Below are 14,042 nucleotides of genomic sequence, written 5' to 3' on the forward strand. Positions count from 1 at the left end.
CAGACACACATATATGCCTCATTCTGAACAGGGGAGAAGCACTGGGAATTTGTACTTGTCTTGGAATATGGAAAAATTACATCCTTTGTATTCTTTTTTCAGAAAGGTTAGTACCTCAGCTAAGTAATAGGTGTATAATGAAATCTGATTCTAAATTTTTATCATATGCAGTTTATTCAAACTTCTCAACATTTGATGAGTTCATAAAGATGAAAGTTCAGCATATAAAATATTTTAGAAAAAAAATCAAATTAAGAATGTCTGCCTTTCCTTAAATATGAGTTTAATCTAATGGATGTGTGTGTGTGTATAAAGATATAAAAACTTAAATCCAGGGACACCTGGGTGGGTCAGTGGCTGAGCATCTGCCTTTGGCCCAGGTTGTGATCCCAGGGTCCTGGGATCGAGTCCTGCATCAGCCTCCCCACAGGGAACCTGCTTCTCCCTCTGACTGTGTCTCTGTCTCTCTCTGTGTATCTCATGAATAAATAAACAAAATCTTTAACAAAACAAAACAAAAGCTTAAATCCAATTTACCTTCTAAATTTGAGTTTCTGATGCGTACATTGGAGCACTACAAGTGTATATGCCACTATGACCTGTTAGTCATGAGATAAAAACATGGTAGCAGTGTCTTAAAAGTCATACATTTAGCCCAGTCCAATAAGGTGGTTTCCTGGAAAATTTCCCGCAAATATATGGCTTTCACCACAGAGTTTGAGTCTAAATATATCCTACATATATTACCACTACTCGATTGAGTCAGGAGAAAGAAGAACTTAAAAGTTTCATTTTTTTAAGAAATTCACAACAGCATCTTAATACGTAAAACAAATTATTCTTATATAATCTTATATATAATATATAATCAATATCTTCTATATAATTGTGTAATTAAAATTATATATCTTTTGTATAAGATAGAATATATAATCTTATATATAATTTAAATAACAATATGAATAAAAGTTGTTCTAAAATGTAAAGAACACAAAACTATTCCTGAACTGGTCCCCACCATTATCTATTTTTCCCCTTAATATACTGACAGGTTCATCAACAACTGTTAAAAAGATAATATGAAACTTAAGGAACATTGCACCAATAATATTCCAGCAAATTAATGCAATTAGGTATATTCTCATATATTTCTGACTTCAAAAAATTGCAGCAAGTCATCAGTCTTTGCTCATGCTTTAAGTTTTGGCTTAGAGCTGATTTAAACCAGTGCTGCAAAAATAAACAAACAAACAAACAAACCAGTGCTGCAGAAGAGTTTCATGTGATAAAAATTTATAAACTAGTATTATGTCTTTGTAAATTCAAAAATTATGGGCCTCTGCATCCACATTTGTAAAATAAGTCGATTGGATTTGAACCACATTATCTTCAAGATTCCTGCTAGGGCAGTATCTTGCCATCCATTATGATTTCATTGGTGTTTTCCATATGACAGCACATGACCTTTGAGCTGTCATCAAGACCCAAGGGCCTAGAGCAGTGTGACAGACTCATGGCAGATGTCTACTTCTGTGACTCAGCCCTGACCAGGGTCTCAGGAGTCAAATTTCCCAAGTGGAGGCTACAAAACGTTTGTAAACTACCTACTGGTCGAATGACAGTTTCCTTCACATAATTCTAGAATTGCAAATGCAGCTTTCCAAAGTACTTAACTTACTGTGTAAAATAGCTTCACTCTCAAGGAAAATCTGATGTAATGGTCAAATTTAAAACACACGAACCAAAATCTCTTCTTTAATTTGAAAGTGTCATTTTTTAAAGGATGTTGTTTCTAAGGTTAAGATGGGGCATAGTCTCTAATAACACCTGGATGTTTTGTGGAGCTCACATCATTCCTAATTGAAGAGTAATTTATTTAAATTACCATAATGTTTCATTTTTACCCAGGAATAAATGTATCCTATAATATTTCAACATCGGACAGAGCAGTAATTCTCCTAATATGAAAACAACTTGCTCTCTGTTTAGGTCCTGTGGCCCCCCCTAGCCATCATCCTGTGAAGCCCATCAGTTTTCTTGTATCTACACACTCCAGGGAAATGTAACGGACAGGAAGACTGCATAGATGGCTCTGATGAAATGGATTGTTCTCTCAGCCCCCCTCCTCAGCGCTGTGGTGAAATGGAGATCCAGTGCTCCAGCAACGAGTGTATCCCATCTCTCCTGCTATGTGATGGAGTGTCCGACTGTCACTTTAATGAAGATGAATCCAGCTGCTGTGAGTTACTTTCACTAACTCAGTGTGTCAGGGAAGAAATGCAGTTTGGAAATTATAAAGAGAACTTGACAGATGAAGCAGAGTTCTCTAGAGTCTTACCATGATTCTATCATTAGTAACGTAGTTGCTTTTATTTTGTTGCTAATCAAAGCATGTAGACTTTGCTTAGCATTTCTGGAAACATTCTGTTTGTAGTCACACTAATTTATGTTAAACTTACCTGATTTCCTTTTTTATTTACATCTGGGCCATTTATGTGGAGGATGCTCCTATGTATTTGTTATGTTTTTTGTTGTTTTTATTACCATCTGCCGCCATGCAAAGTTACTACAGTATTATGGACTACATTTCCTATGCTGTACTTTTCTTCCCCATGAGTTATTTATTTTATAACTGGAAGCTTGCATCCCCTAATCTCCTTGACTAACTTTGCCCACCACACAACCTCTGTCCCCTCTGGCAGCCACCAGTTTGTTCTCTGTGTTTATGGTTCTATTTCTGTTTTTGCTTGGTTTTTAGATTATGCATATGAGTGAAGTCATATGGTATGTGTCTCCCTCTGTCTGACTGACTTGCTTAGCACAATATCCTCTAGATCCATCCTTATTGTCATAAATGGCAGGATTTCATTGTTTTTTTATCGTTTATATTACTAGTGTGTGTGTGCGTTTCATATCTTCTTTATCCATTCATCTACTGATGGATGCTTGGTTTGTTTCCATATCTTGGCTGTGTTTATTGCAATAAATGTAAGGGTGCATATATCCTTTGGAATTAGTGTTTTGTTTTCTTTGGGTAAATACCCAGATGCAGAATTACTAGATTGTCTGGTGGTTCTGTTTTTAATTTTTTGAGGAACCTCTGTAGTATTTGTTTTTGTTGTTTTTTGTTTTGTTTTTATCAAAGCTGTACCATTTTACATTCTCACCAACAATACAAGTGTTCCTTTTTCTCTACATCTTTGGCAACACTTGTTATCTCCTGTCTTTGACACTAATCAATCTTAGAGGTGATTATCTCATTGTAGTTTTTATTTGTATTTCCCTGGTGATGAGTGATGTTGAGAAAATTTTCATGTGTCCATTGACCATTTGGATGTCTTCCTTGGCAAAATGTCTTATTCAGGTCCTCTGCTCATTTTAATCTGATTACGTGTGTGTGTGTGTGTATGTGTTCAGTTGTATATTTTGGATATTAAGCCCTTATCAAGTACATCATTTGCAAATATTTTTTCCCATTTAGTATTTTTTTTTTAGTTCTGTTGATAGTTTCTTTCTCTGTGCAAAGGCTTTTTAGTTTCATGTACTTCAAACTGATAAATTTGCTTTTGTTTCCCTTACCTGGGGAGACAAATCCAGAAAAAATATGCAAAGGCCAATGTCCAAGAGCCCACTGCCTATGTTTTCTTTTAATTTATGGTTTCAGGTCTTGCATTTAGGTCCTTAATCCATTTGACTTCATTTTTGTATGTGATGTAAGAAAGTGCTTCAGAATTATCCCTTTGCATGTAGCCATCCAGTTTTCAGCACCATTTATTGAAGAGACTGTCTTCTTCCTGGTGTGTACTCTTGTCTCCTTTGTCATAGATTAATTGCCTATTTATATGCATGGGCTTACCTCTGTGTTGTATTCTGTTCTGTTGATGCCATACTATTTGATTATCATGGCTTTGTAGTATATTTTGAAATCTGATTGTGATACCTCCAGCTTTGTTCTTCTTTCTCAAGATTGCTTTGGATATTTGGAGTCTTTTTTGGTACCATATAAATAGGTCTTGTAGAAAATACTATTAGTATTTTGATGGGGATTGCAGTGAATCTGTAGACTGCTTTGAGTATTTTGGACCTCTTAGCAAATTAATTCTTCCAATCCATGGGCATGATATATCTTTCCATTTATTTTCATTGTTTTCAGTTTCTTTCATCAATGTGTTATAGTTTTCAACATACAGATCTTTCCCTTCCTTGGTTAAATTTATTTTTAGATGTTTCTGGATACACCTATAAATGGAACTTGTTATTGTTTTAACAAATGTTTGTGGAAATGACTGAGGACGTGCAGTTTTAATTACTTCCCAGTGTATTTATGAAGATGGATCAAGCAAAGAGACATAGGCAAATATTCATTTTAATGAAGATATGTAGGTAGGGGTTGGACCTGGACTACTACCTGGGTAGATGTCATGTGATTAAGGATTCATGGAAGTAAATCCTAAGGACATGGTTTTGAATATAATCCTTATCACTTATTGCAAGTGCAGGCTTGAGAACATTATTAGAATCAGTCTTATCATCCATGTAATACTGCTTTATAGAACTGTGAAGATTTGAGAAAATATATGGAAAATCCTCAGCCCTGTATTCAGCACTTTCTACTTTTATTATAACTAGCATATTTCATAGAGGGAAGGGAGAATGTTGGTTAAGAATTACACAAATCATTAAGGTGAGTACAAAAGCATGGTGAGTCAAAGCACCGCTACCATCTCATTAATTATTTGTTTGCTTGGTGTTTCATTATATTGTATTTTATATTTTGACATAGGTTGCAGTGATAGAGCTACACAAACCACATGTTAATGACCACAAGTTTTTAAGTAGTAAAAAACAGCTTGGAATGTAACTTTAAGGGGACCTTGAAAGAAATATAAAGCTATTTTAGTGTCTTGTTTAGAGTGGGCATCAGGAATTATAAGTATTAGAAAAGGAGGACAGATGAATACAAGAAAGGGGATACAGCATTTGGATGTTCAAAGATTTCAGTCATAAATAAATGAACTTCCTTCCTAGTTTAGGCTTAGAGATTGGTATTCCATTCCCCTGTTATTTCCTACATGTATATTCTTTATGTAATAAAGCCAACTTGTCAAGTCTTATAATATTTTCTTAGACGAAAGTAAACAAATGGAAGTGAATGAAGAAGAAAAAGCCTGCCAAATAATTTATCCCTATTCCCATCAGGGCTCTAAGTAATTTGGTTGATAGAAATCTTATTAAGTTCTATAGAGTCATATGATATTTGACTTCAAATAAGAATGCTATTTAAATAGAAGCTTAGGAAAGTACAGTATCCTTATACTTTCAAACACTCTTTGGGAACCTGGTGTTTGATGATGGAGTAACATGTGAAGTTCTTCTCCTAAAGGGAAATAAGCTCATGCTGGGAACTGGTATCATGAAAGTATTGCTTCCATCCATCTCTGAAATATTTAATTAAGTTATGAGTCTATAAGGAAAATTGTGTGAAAATTAGGGGATAAATGCTAGGGCCAATTTACAGAATTAAAGCACCTAATGATGACTCACACAATTGAAGATATACTAGGTTTTTGTTTTTTTTCTGGGCTTACATATTGATTTAGAATGGTATTTTCTTTAAACTCACAGTTATTTATTCACTCACACGGTCTCATTAAGAATGTAATTTATGCCACATATTGTTGTGGGCATTGACAATACAGATGGATGTGCATAGACCGGCTCAGATTGAGGATTCATGATATATTACTGAAGGTGATAGTTGAGGATAAAATAAGTTCTGTGACAGAGATAAACCCAATGTTATTGAAAACATAGGGTAGGTCATACTTTTGGTGCTAGGGAATCTGTAAACTTTAGTAAGAAAAGTGATTGCAGGGGCAAATTTGGAAAGACAGTAGTCATTTGGCAAGTATAGAAGTCTTGATTCCACTAAAAGTCCAGAAATTGAGAAAAAGTTGTTTGCCTTGAAGAATATTTTGTATAATTGGAATAGAGTTTGTGGTGAGAAATGTAGAAATAAGTCTTGAGAGATGAACAGGGACTAGACTTTGAAGAGTCCTTTCTCATCCATCATGCAACTGACACCCACCGTTCAAGTAGTACATGGAATGCACTGGAGTGAGACACAGGGTTGGCTAGAAGGTGTCACAGCTGAAGTACAAAGAATTGACTGCATAACAGTGTGAAGTAAAGATTTTGACTAGATTTTTAGAAATGTTCAGATGAAGAGGAAAAAGAAAGTAATCAAGAATAGTTTGCAAGTTCCTGATTTGGACAACAGGACAGAGAATGGGCCATTTCCTGAGCTGGGGAAAATGGGAGGAGAAGCTTTGCTTAGGGGAAGATTGTGGCCTCACTTTTAAACTTGTTGTGTTTGTGGTTTGTGACACATCCACATGGAAATATTGAAGATGTATTCAGAATGGATAAGTGGAACTCAGGAAGGAGATAAAGCAAGATATATAAAGACACATGGCCTTCAGCATACATGCTTGAAGCTGTAGGTGTTGATGAGATAATATAGAGGATAGAGAAGAAAACAAAAGGTAGAGGACAGTTAAGAGAAAACAAACACTGAAAGACCCTGAGATGTGGTCAGAGACATGAGAGGACACTGGTAAGAGAGTGACAACCATAAATGAAACGTATAAAGCCTTAAATACAGAGTATTCACAGGCTGGGATATTTCTGAGAGATCATGTAAGTTTAGGCCTAAAACATATGGGTTAGGAAAAGCATAACAGAATTCCTGGTGATCCTGGAAAGGAAACTTGGGTGGGCAGGAAGGCCAGAATTCTGAAGCCAATCTTTAATAGAGAAAGTAGGCAAACAGAGAAATCAACTATAGACACCTCTTCCAAGAAGTTGGCACTTAGAATGTGATGTAGTCAGAAGAAGAGGAATAAGTTTTTTTTTTTTTTTTAAGTTGGTTTTGAGAGGCTTGCACATGTTTAAATGTTGTGGGAATACGGATTCTGAAGTGGTCACAATTTAAGCAGGGAAATCAATATCAAATGGCCTTTTATTCTTGTAAAAATAAGTGTTCTAGTAATCAGAATGTTTATATAAACCTGTAAAAGGAGAAAAAACTAGTATGGTTTAATTATATAGAAAAATAGCACAAAGTTAGGAGCTTTCTTCTACTGATACTCCTCCAGTTCATCCGATGTCGTATCCTTACAAGACACAGATGGTACATTGATTTTGTAAAATTTGAGAGTATTTTAATAAAGAGGTTATTTATTTATAGGGAGATAGTATGTATAAGGAAACCACACTAGGTAGTAAAAGCAGGAGCTGTTAGTACCCATAGGCCAAAGGATGTGAGAGGGAAGATGTGTGTTAACCTGGAATCAGAGAGGGCTACTTGATAAAAGGTCAGAGAACAGCTAGCCCATGCTGATCTCACAGCCTCTTTCATCCCTTTTACCTCTTGCTGGTTCTATACATCAGCCAAACCAAGAAGAAGCTAGAGGGCTAGAGGTGTGTTGACGTGTCCTTTATAGTTCAGGCTTCTGGATTCTGGGCAGAGAGGGAAGATGCAGAATGTTTTGTGAGAGGCACTGGAAGCTATCTGTCAATGATGGATGTGACTGAAAAAGATGAGGAAGTGAATAGTCTACCCACTTTCTACCATTAATTCATATTCCAATAGTAGTCAATGTATCTTATGAAGTTGGTTGCCATTTAGAAGATTTAAAATGGGTCAGGCTCTTCAGATTGGTGGGTCAACATTTATCATCAATATTTTTATGATCAGCCTTTCAATATGTTAGCTTTGATCCCAACATCCTATGGTGGTTCTCTATGATAGTATAAAGATCATCACTTTGCATTTGATAGCTTCTCACAAAAGTGTTCCTCAGCTTATTCAACATTAAAACCATGGTGATTGTCTATTTTCCAGAGTTACTAAAGAATTGGATGAATATGGTCAGTTGCATAATGCACATGATAAATTATTATTCTTTACCTGTTAAATTGTTTTTGTAGTTTTATAAAACTTATTTAAACTGCTAAGATATTTCAGTAAGAGTAGTAGTTGGTTTTAGCTCAAAGGTAGAGTAAATATCCATCCTGCTCTGTGCTCGGTGTGGACATGCCTTGAAGGGCTGACAACCTTCATCCTCAAGATGCAAGATCATAGTCACTCTGCTTTTTGAAATGTGGGACTGCATACATGTGCTTTCATATTCATAGTAAATGGATATACATCCCTAGACACATGTACTTTACTTTTGTCTATATTTTGTATGTAACAATAATAATTTATAAAAGAGAATTTGCTTTAGGAAAGTAACTCCAGTGAACCATTCATGAATGGCTTATATTTAATGTATGTTTAATACCTGAGTGAATAAGCTAAAAGCCACAGAATGTTCTGTGTTACTTGGCTCATTTTGGTAAGAAAGAACGTCAAACTCTAGGATGACAGATTGAGACAAGTGTTTTTATAGACATTAACCCATCATGTTTGAATGTGGTGAAAGTAGATATTGTCCAGGGAAATTTTGAAATCTAAGTTTCCTCTAAATTTTATATATAGATTATTTGGAGTACTTTTGGAATCTTTCTTTGTTGTGTATGTAGTGATAAGGAGAAAAGGATAGTAATGGTTTAATTTTCCTATATTCAGTACAATGTCCTTTGCTGTGTAGGTTTTGGTACATATTAATTGCATTCATGACTTATGTGCCATCTACTTTTAGAGGGAAATTGATAAATATCTATTAACTTTAATGTTATACTATTTTAAATGCCATAGAAACTAAGATTTTTGTTTTAAATTTCATACAGTGTCTAATACTATTTTAAATGCCATAGAAACTAAGATTTTTGTTTTAAATTTCATATAGTGTCTCTTAGCTATAGAATTTCTATAAAGGGGAAAAGGAAGACTTTTTATAACTGGAAACCATTTATTTTGTTACATTTTTTTTATGTGTTTCAATACTATTTGGGCCAAAGCTGAGGATTTAGGCCATTTACAGGTAGAGCTCTTCATTGTATAGTCAACTTGAAAATAAGTTATCAGTCACACAGGAAATTGAGTGAAGGTATGTGAATGGATTAGCATTTTCAAGTGTAGAAGTGTTTGAAATAATGTTTCAATAGTAGATGAGTATTATCTATCATCTTTGTACACAAATTAAACATACTGTATTATTTAAAACCTTAATACTGTTGGGGCGCCCAGGTGGTTCAATCAGTTAAGCGTCCAACACTTAGTTTCAGCTCAGGTCATGATCTCAGGGTCATGAGATCAAGTCCCGCATTGAGACTCCATGCTCAGCAGTGTCTGACTGAGATTTTCTCTCCCTGTCTTTGCCCCCTGTCCCATCATTTGTGTTCTCTCTCTAAAATAAATAAATAAATCTTAAATAAAACTGTAACACTAATCTGATCTCTCAGCCCCTTATAATGCAAAACAATGGTGATAACAATGTGTATATATACACAAACATACATGTATATACATACATATTCATTTTTTACAAACAACTCTTCATCTTATAAGAGTTGGAAGATTATTCTATTTCCTAGTTTACTTGGTTTGCAATGCCATTTATCTTGTCAATGTAGATCTTAAAATTATTTAACCTGTTGAAAAAGCTTAAAGACATCTCTTCAGAGACCTCAGACATTTCTACAATCTGGTTTCAGTCCTGTGCTTTAAGTTTGTCTGCAGTACCTCCTTACACAAACTCCCCAGTGAAAGGCAAACTGCTATACTCACTGTTTTAATGTCAAACTTATTGATCCCCCATTTATAGATTTTGTTCCAACTCTGCTAAATGGCTTATTAGAAACATGAAAATTTAAAACATCTCAAGACTCTACTCTTTCAGTCTTTACAGACTTCATGCACTAAAAGGCACCTCTTATTTTTATAATACTTATCTGTACTGATACTTTACCAATTAAGTCTGTCCTTATGGCATTTCTCTTATTATTATTTTAAATTGTTAACTGCTTTTGTGTTGTCATTTTGCTCTTATTGCTCGTTATGTTCTGGTCACTCTTTTTCTTTTTTTTTCCATTCACTCTTTCTAAAAAATCTTTCCCTGCAGTCTCCAGTTGAAGTGCTAAGCATAAAGTCTTAAATGTAGTGGCAGCTCCATGATATTTACTGGCAGGAACTGATGTTCTAGCACCTCAGGATTGCTCAATGAAAAGTATCACTTTTGTTTTCAGAACTAGCTTTTTTAATCAATGGAAAGACTCTTAAAAACATTTCATGTCCAATTTGAAAATTAATTTTGATAAGCAGCTGTCAAACTGTGTCAATAACCTACGATAACTCTAACAATTCCAGCCCATAAATATACTTGAAAGAGAGAAAAAAATCATGATTAATACTGACAAAATTTGTGTAAGACCCATCCATGGGGATGCTTATTTCAAAGTCTTCTAAAAATATCAATTTAGGTTGAGAAGTTTGAACTTAATTGTCTTTATTCTAGTAGAAGTAACTTCCCAGGTCAATCCTCTTTTTTTTTTTTTTTTAAACTATAGCAGCAGGTTTGTATTAAAATGTTCAAATCAGGTATTATATGTGACACCATTAGGTAAGTCAGAGAAAGGCAGAATTGTTCTTGTTGAACTTGGATTAGGCACCACAAAGCCTTGACTGTACACTGCCACCCTCTGCTTCTCTCTGCAGAACTGAAGGACTCAAAGGATCAGGGACATAAAATCAGTGTAGATCATACAATCATTATTTAGTGCTTTTGAAATATATCCAGAATTCTTGACAGGATGGTGCAGTAGGTCCAAGGTTCAATGTTCCCTCTATTCCAAACATGCAGCAATGCTAGATGGAAGAGCTATCACATCAAAGTCTTAAAGACATGACAAATATCAACATGGAACAAAACAGGTAGAACCAGAGAACAGAGATTAGACCTGAAACCTAAGCCTGCTTGTTTCCAGGTTCTCAAGCAAATAGGAGACAAGAAATGACTGATGGCAGCCTGGAATGAAGGGTTCTGTTCTGGTTCAGCTCTAACTTGTAAAAAGAACATAAACATGACCTACAGCTTTACAGGAAACCATCATCCTAATGAGTGAAAAGATAGAGAGGCAGGAAGACAAAAATACAGTTTCATGACTAAGAATAGCATCCAAGAGAGGTTGAGTACTTGGCAAACTAGATTGTTATAGAATTGTCAGTACCCTTAGTTAGCATCAGTGAAGTCATTTTTCTGAAACAACCCAAGTCTTACAAGCAAGACCTATGCTTGTCTCTTGAAGTCAGGCTGATGAGAGACTCTGGAATTAGTAAAATGCACCATGTTATAAAGGCACATGGTCGTAGGGCATTGAGCTGCAGTGACCTATATGACTACCCATGGCTTACAAACATGTGGAAATGGATGAACATTCAAACAAGTAATGGTTGCTGTCACTTCAGTTGTACATAATGCCAGGGACATTAGGAGGGCAGCAGAAGCACAGAGAGCTCTGCCTTGACATAGTTTATTCTAGTCTAAAATCAATTCAGACTACATAGTATACACATAGTGAACTTTATACATACATACCAGTATAATAGTACATAGTGCACAGCTGGGGAATGATTCTATCAACAAACTTTTTGAAGAATCAGAAAGAATTATATAATTTAAGTATAGGACTAGAAAGATGAGGAATGATATAATAAACTGTCTTATTTCATTAGAAGAAATTCACTTGAAAACGAGATGATTCTTTTTTCCCCCAGCCAATGAGAGCTGTTCTGATGGTGCTTTGATGTGCACTTCCTCGAACAGCTGTATCCCAGTTCATGAGCGCTGTGATGGTTTTGCCAACTGCGCAGATTTCCAGCCTGATGAATCCAGCTGCTCAGGTACTCTATTTCCATTAAAATATTATTTACAATATGAGCCAGTGATTTAACCATGTAGATGATAAAAACATCAAAACTTGAAATTCTAAATAATTGCAAGTATGGAATAATTGAATTTCTATTATTGATTTGGGGTGGGAAGAATACTAACATTGCTACACACATAAACTTATAAATATATAACATAATGAACTCATGCCTATTCTATATAAAGGATGTCCCCAAATAAAGAAAAACCAAGCACTTAATTTTAGTTTAATGTAACTTAAAGTTATTAGTATTTGAAAATCTCTTTGAGGCAAATTGCTTGGTTTCTAAGATAAGGAAATAACCTAACATTTTTAAAAAATTTTCCCAATTCTTCACAAAAGCTCCCTATTTGCATGATCTAGTCATGTTTAAAAGTCAACTTATTAAGCTTTAGATTGACTTTTATCTTTTTATTTTTTATTTTTTATTTTTTAAATAATAAATTTATTATTTTTTTTTGGGTGTTCAATTTGCCAACATATAGAATAACACCCAGTGCTCATCCCATCAAGTGCCCCCCTCAATGCCTGTCACCCAGTCACTCTCCCCCCACCCCGCCCACCTCCCCTTCCACCACCCCTAGTTTGTTTCCCAGAGTTAGGAGTCTCTCATGGTCTGTCTCCCTTTCTGATATTCCCCATTCATTTTTTCTCCTTTCCCCTTTATTCCATTTCACTATGTTTTTTATATTCCCCAAATGAGTGAGACCATATAATGCTTGTCCTTCCCCGGTTGACTAATTTCACTCAGCATAATACCCTCCAGTTCCATCCACGTCGAAGCAAATGGTGGGTATTTGTCGTTTCTAATGGCTGAGGAATATTCCATTGTATACATAGACCACAACTTCTTCATCCATTCATCTTTCGATGGACACCGAGGCTCCTTCCACAGTTTGGCTATTGTGGACATTGCTGCTCGAAACATCGGGGTGCAGGTCCCGGTGTTTCATCGCATCTATATATTTGGGGTAAATCCCCAGCAGTGCAACTGCTGGGTAGTAGGGAAGATCTATGTTTAACTCTTTGAGGAACCTCCACACAGTTTTCCAGAGTGGCTGTACCAGTTCACATTCCCACCAACAGTGTAAGAGGGTTCCCCTTTCTCCACATTCTCTCCAACATTTGTGGTTTCCTGCCTTGTTAATTTTCCCCATTCTCACTGGTGTGAGGTGGGATCTCATTGTGGTTTTGATTTGTATCCCTGATGGCAAGTGATGCAGAGCATTTTCTCATGTGCTTGTTGGCCATGTCTATGTCTTCCACTGTGAGATTTCTGTTCATGTCTTTTGCCCATTTCATGATTGGATTCTTTGTTTCTTTAGTGTTGAGTTTAATAAGTTCTTTATAGATCTTGGAAACTAGCCCTTTATCTGATAGGTCATTTGCAAATATCTTCTCCCATTCTGTAGGTTGTCTTTGAGTTTTGTTGACTGTATCTTTTGCTGTGCAAAAGCTTCTTATCTTGGTGAAGTCCCAATAGTTCATTTTTGCTTTTGTTTCTCTTGCCTTCATGGATGTATCTCGCAAGAAGTTCCTGTGGCCTAGTTCAAAAAGGGTGTTGCCTGTGTTCTCCTCTAGGATTTTGATGGAATCTTGTCTCACATTTAGATTTTTCATCCATTTTGAGTTTATTTATTCATGAGAGATACAGAGAGAGAGCCAGAGGGAGAAGCAGGCTCCATGCAGGGAGCCTGACGTGGGACCCGATCCCGGGTCTCCAGGATCATGCCCTGAGCTGAAGGCGGTGCTAAACCACTGAGCCACGGGGGCTGCCCTACACTGACTTTTAAACATTTTTCTCTCCCGACCCCGGAATATTTATAAGAGCTGATAATGTATGTTTGTGAGTATATTTTTATCAAAACTGCTTTAAAATTCTCTAATTTATTACAGTCCATTGTTAACATCTCTCCTGAGTAATTGAACTTTTATTTCATGTAGGAGATATATGGAATAATAGTTTGGGCAATATAAATCTCTCACATCTAAAAGATAATATAAATTGGTAATAAAATATATATTCAATCATATTTTCTAATATCAAAACTAGGTGAGAATATATTCTTTTTATCAGATTATTATGAGATAAGTGACAAAAGCATGATAATTATAATCAAATCACTGTACAAAAAAGTCTTATTTTTCATGCTGCCGAAATGAAT

The 14,042-nt window shown here is 35.5% G+C and overlaps 1 long non-coding RNA gene across 1 annotated transcript in view; it reads left to right on the top strand.

Moving 5' to 3' along the window:
• Positions 1 to 1,996: 1,996 nt before the first annotated feature.
• The window catches only part of LOC121496696, a 137,999-nt gene continuing 125,953 nt past the window's right edge, over positions 1,997 to 14,042 (top strand). Inside the window, exons 1-2 of the long non-coding RNA XR_005989312.1 lie at positions 1,997 to 2,239; positions 11,723 to 11,848. This is a non-coding gene — a long non-coding RNA (uncharacterized LOC121496696). The remainder of the gene's footprint in view (positions 2,240 to 11,722; positions 11,849 to 14,042) is intronic.

The sequence above is a fragment of the Vulpes lagopus genome, chromosome 8, assembly GCF_018345385.1.
Source record: "Vulpes lagopus strain Blue_001 chromosome 8, ASM1834538v1, whole genome shotgun sequence".
In the NCBI taxonomy this organism is placed as follows: domain Eukaryota; kingdom Metazoa; phylum Chordata; class Mammalia; order Carnivora; family Canidae; genus Vulpes; species Vulpes lagopus.